General features: G+C 47.7%; 1 non-coding gene across 1 annotated transcript; it reads left to right on the top strand.

Moving 5' to 3' along the window:
- Positions 1 to 437: 437 nt before the first annotated feature.
- Positions 438 to 544, top strand: LOC112443542 (U6 spliceosomal RNA). The gene has a single exon (XR_003031954.1). It is a non-coding gene; the product is annotated as a U6 spliceosomal RNA (small nuclear RNA).
- Positions 545 to 5,685: the final 5,141 nt, after the last annotated feature.

The following is a 5,685-nucleotide window of genomic DNA, read 5'->3' as shown; positions in this document are numbered from 1 at the left end:
ACATGGCTGTGTGTGAGCACTGCATTTCTGGAGCCGGGGGGCAGCCTGCACAGTAGGGCAGTGTGGATCTGACCCCGAGTCTGCCCACCCCTTCAGGACCAGTCTTCCGTGATGATACCATGTGGCAGCCGCAGACGCAATTACCAGGAACAAGACTGGGCAGACTCTCGCTCTCTTTCCACCAGGCATTTCAAGGCAAGACTGAACTCTTAAGTCTGTAAGGCCGAAGGATACTGGGAGATGGGGATAGAGAATGTCCAGGGAAGGAATTTTCTTCCAGATGATGTGGAAAGGCGGGAGATGGGTGATCAAAGAAAAGAAGAGAGATGACTGGTTTGTATCCCAAGTTGGGTGAGTGGGACGTACCAGTTGTGTTAAGATCCCTCTGGGAAGAGGGGACACCTTTTATGGGTGAGGTTTTAAAAATGTGCACTTTTGTGCTTGCTTTCGCAGCACATATACTAAAATTGGAGCAATACAGAGAAGATTAGCATGGGCCCTGTGCAACAATGACACGCAGATTCGTGAAGTCTTCCATATTTTTTGATATATGGCAGAAATCAACACAATATTGTAAAGCAATTATCCTCCAATTAAAAATAAATGAATTTATTTTGAAAAATCTGCACTTCTGACACCATAAAACTCCTAGAAGAGCTCATAGGCAAAACATTCTCTGACATAAAACATACCAATGTTTTCTTAGGTCAGTCTCCCAAGGCAATAGAAATAAAAACACAAATAAACAAATGGGACCTAAGCAAACTTACAAGCTTTTGCACAGCAAAGGAAACCATAAACAAAACAAAAAGACAACCTAAGGAATGAGAGAAAATATTTGCAAAGATGTGACCAACAAGGGCTTAGTTTCCAAAATAAATAAGCAGCTCATACAACTGAACAACAACAAAAACTCAATTGAAAAATGAGCAGAAGACCTGAATAGATATTTCTTCAAAGAAAACATACAGATGGCCAAAAGCACATGAAAAGATGTTCAATGTTGCTAATTATTACAGAAATGCAGATAAAAACTAGAATGAGGAGCTACCTCACAGTGGTCAGAATGGCCATCATTAAGAAGTCTCCAAACAATGAAAAAAGATGGAGAGCATATGGAGAAAAGGGAACTCTCTTACACTGTTGGCTGGAGTATACCTTGGTATAGCCACTATGGAAAACAGTATGGAGTTTCCTCAAAAAACTAAAAGTAGAATTACCATATGATCCAGCAATCCCACTCCTGTGCATATATCCAGACAAAAGCAAAATTCCAAAAAGATACATGTACCTTTGTGTTCACTGCAGTACTATTTACAACAGCCAAGACATGGCAACAACTAAGCGTCCACCGACAGAGGAATGAATAAAGAAGATGCTGTACATACATACAATAGAATATTACTGAGCCATAAAAAGAATGAAATAATGGCCTGGATGGAACTAGAGATTATCATACTAAGTAAAGTTAAGTCAGAAAGAGAAAGACAAATGCCAGATGCTATTACTTGTATGTACAATCTGAAATATCACACAAATGAACTTCTCTACAAAACAGACTCACAGACATAGAGAGTAGACTTATTGTTGCCAAGGGATGGACTGGGAATTTGAGATCACCAGATGCAAATTAGGATCGATAAACAACAAGATCCTACTGTATAGCACAGGGAACCATAATGGAGAAGAATGTGAAAAAGAATGTGTGCGCTGTGCTCAGTCACTTCAGTCGTGTCTGACTCTTTGCGATGCTGTGGACTGTAACCCCCCAGGCTCCTCTGTCCATGGGATTCTCCAGGCAATGATACTGGAGTGGGTTGCCATGCCCTCCTCCAGGGGATCTTCCTGACTCAGGGACTGAACCCACGTGTCCTGCATCTCCTGCATTGCAGGTGGAGTCTTTATCCACTGAGCCACCTGGGAAGCTCATATATATGTATAACTGAGTCACTTTGCTGTACAGCAGAAATTAACACATTATAAATCACCTATGCTTCAATAAAAGAGAAAAAAATCTGCATTTATGGATCTTGGTTCAAATTATGACTCATCATACATCCAAAGGCACATGTTTTTACCAGTGTGCACTCATCAACAGGCAAAGATTCTTGTGCAGGCACTGTGGTGGGCACAGAGAAGTCCTGGCCCCCAGTGACTTATTAATGAAGGAAGAGAGACCTGAATCATTCTGTCAACTCTGCCCCAGATCCGAGTCGGCTGTCTTCAGGGAGAAAACCCTCTGACTTAGGGTGAGTTTCTCAGAAGCAGGCTCAGAGACAGGGATCGTGGGAAATGGATTTATTTGGGTGGTGCTCCCAGAGGGAGAGGGCTGAGGGAGCAGGGCTGTGAACCCAGGCACAGCTCTGCAAGATCACACCTCAGAGTTTATGGGCTTTCCTCGTTCCCAGTCAGTCAGTCCTTGGCTAAGGGACTCCTGGGAGGTCAGAAACTTCCAGGCACGCAGAGCTTTTTGCTCTTGTGGGCAGAGGGCTGTGGCAGCCCGTAGACTGTCCTCCCAAGTGAGTGGTGGGTGTGGACCTGGAGGAACCCACTGCTGGGGGAGGCATGCACAGAAAGGGTCGAAGGACCGCCTCTGGGGGTGGGCAGAGCTCTGTCTACCGTCCCTCTTCAGGCTGAACAGCTCCCATACCTCACGTTGACTCTTCCCCCAGAACTGTTTTAAGATCTGATTCAGTGGAGGGGGGTGACACGGGTCAGAACCACCCAGGCTGAGGGTGACTCCTTAATCCCCCAGCTTTGTGACCTTGAGCAAATGACTTTGACCTTCACTTTCCTCCTTGGCAAGAGGGGAACAGTAATTCCTGCCTCCCAGGGTGGCTGTAGAGATAAACGAGGCAGAGCCTGCTAGGCACCTGCCCCCTGCTTGGCGGGCAGCAGGAACCTGGGAGATGCCAACTTCCTGCCGTTCCTTCCCCTCCCTCCTTTGGTGAAGAACCTATTTCGCGGTGAGTGCCAGGTCTGTTGAAAAGTCCCGGCGACCTGCTCGTTTTGTTTATGTACCGCTCTGTGGAAGGTAACAATTTAGATGGCAAATTGCACTGCCAGACTCAGGGAGTTGGTGTATTAATTCCTGACTATTTACTGTGACAGGTTTAAAGCGCAATATGTCAGGGAGCGCTGGGGCTCCCGCTCCACGGCACATGGAATTGCAAAGCCAGACAAACTTCCTGCTTCCCGGGAGCATCAAGCATCTCAGAGTGCTGCAAGTCTCCTCTGCTCAGGGGGCTGGGAGCGCCCAAGCGGGCAGATTTCATCCCGGTTCCTCTCCCAGCCACTCCCAGGCTTATGGGTGCAGCGGTGCGAGAAACCATACTTTCTTCCTTGGAGGAGCACAGACAAGCCCCTCCCCAAGCTGGGCAGCTCTGTAGAGTTTGGGTGTGGAGTGAAAGTGCCACCTAGGTAGCTCTGTTTGGTGCCTGTCTCAGTCAGGCCATGGAGGCACTGGTGGCCTGGGAGAAGGCGCTAATGGAGTTCCCCTCTCTCCCTCCGTGCTGACCTCAAGCAAACATCTGTGTTAGCTGGCGCTGGCCCCATTCTGCAGGTCAGAACACTGAAGCTTAAGCAACCTCTCACAGCCCACGAGAGGCAGAATCCAGCACTGAGCTGCTATCTTCCTGGCTTCCTTTCTGGGAGACCCCAGGTCACCCTGCAAGTCCTGCCTCCCTGCACTGCTGCCCCCAGGCCTATACGTGAGGGTCCTTCCTACATCACATAGGTTTCCTAAAGAGATAGAGGAGGGACTTCCCTGGTGGTCCAGTGGTTAAGAACTCGCCTTGCAATGCAGGGGACATGGGTTCGATCCCTGGTTAGAGAAGTAAGATCCCACACGCCACAGGGTGACTATGTTCACACACTTCAGTGAAGATCCCATGTGCCTCAACTAAGACCTGATGTAGCCAAAAACATAAATAAATGTTAAAATAAAATAAAGAGATTGAGGAGCTCCATGTGTGCCTCCTGCTTCCACCCTCCTGATGCTGCCTTTTTCTGTCCTCTGCCCGCTCCCCCACAGGGGGAAAAAAAATCGTTATAGAGTAATTTGATGAATGCCTTTTATTCCTTGGGCATGAGCTTGGAGTGTCAGCCTTTACCTTGAGCAGCGTATTAAAGCATTTCTTCCCAACACATTACTTAATAATGAAGGGGAGAACATTCTCGTCACCAGAATTTCTCATTATGCTTAAAAGCACGCCCACACCTTGGAGTCATGGGGAAGTGACTGTGTAGGAGAGTACCGGGCACCTAGTCAATCCACAGTTGCTGTTCATGACTATCGACTCTGTAGGGAGAGAGGGGTGCTATTTGGTGTCTTCGCTGACTTGGAGGATGTACTTCATGATAAACTGGGACTCACTTGTGGAAATGTAACAGCACACAAAGGTTCTCTCTGTCCAAAGAGGAGTAGTTTGGGAAACACCCACAAGAACTTTCTGCCATTATAGGAGATTTCTCTAACATGCACTATCTGACACAGCAGCCACCGGACACATGTGGCTGCTGAGCCCTTGATGCGTGATGAGTACAGACAAGAATCTGCATTTGTAACCCTAGTTTAGATAAGGACCTTAAGTTTAGATAGGCACGCGTGGCAGGTGGCTACTGATTCACAGAGTACAGAGGTAGTCTCCTTTTGTTGTGACTTATGGGTGGGCTTCCCTGGTGGCTCAGACGGCAAAGAATCTGCCTGCAATGTGGCAGATGGGAATGGAGAGAGGAATGGCTATTCACTCCATGCCTGGAGAATCCCATGGACAGAGGAGCCCGGTGGGCTACAGTCACTGGGGTTGAAAGAGTCAGGCACGACTGAATGACTTCCACAGCACACATGGGTAGTGCATGTGAATAACCATGAAGAGCACACATGAATGCTCTGCAGTGAGTTACTGCTAGAACATACATCTTAGTGAAGTTAAGAAACACAGCGGGGAGAGGGGGTTCGTAAAGATATTGTGGATCATTCCTTGGAGGTGACGTGCCTAAGACATAAATACTCCTAAGTGGCTTCTGCCTTCCAAATTAAGGAAGGATTTCTGCCTGAAGGACCATGATGATCACCTCTGTTTAAGTGAAGCTGGTGATCTCAGCCTCAAACCGAAACAGGAAATGAAGGCATTTTGGCCCCATGGAATCCAAATGGGCAAGTCTCCACTGATGTTCCTGGCTGCTTTCCAGGGATGAATTATTTCAAGAGAGGCAAGTATCCTGGGGTAGATGGAATAGGCCAACTCCTATCTCTTTTCTTGAAGCTTCTGTGTCAAACCCTATTAAAATATGAAGAGGACCTTTCTGCCAGAAGGCCAGATGTCTACCCTAAAATAAACCTGCAAGGGGAGCCTTTCAGAAATGTGAATAGCCAGTGACACTTTTAGACGCAAGCTCTCAGAATGCGGTGTGTTTGATAACACAGGGACAGATGACTCAGAAGAGTGACCTGCATCGTCGAAACTGCAGGTGCTGTGAACACTGTCCTTTATCATGTGGTCAGAGAGGGTGGACCAACTGGCCCAGGGAGTGATCCCGCAGAAGAGAGTTAGGAGGTGCAGGGAGGGGAGGGGGTGGAGTACGACGGGAAGCAGGGACTGAGCGCTGCACAAGGACAGCAGAGACCAGTCAAGGCCAGGGGACCCGAGGGCGACCCAACCCAGCCAGTTATATTTTCCAATT

The sequence above is a fragment of the Bos taurus genome, chromosome 22 (assembly GCF_002263795.3).
Source record: "Bos taurus isolate L1 Dominette 01449 registration number 42190680 breed Hereford chromosome 22, ARS-UCD2.0, whole genome shotgun sequence".
NCBI lineage: Eukaryota > Metazoa > Chordata > Mammalia > Artiodactyla > Bovidae > Bos > Bos taurus.
The sequence above is the reverse complement of the archived record's forward strand: the minus strand, read 5'-3'. Positions and strand labels throughout refer to the sequence as shown.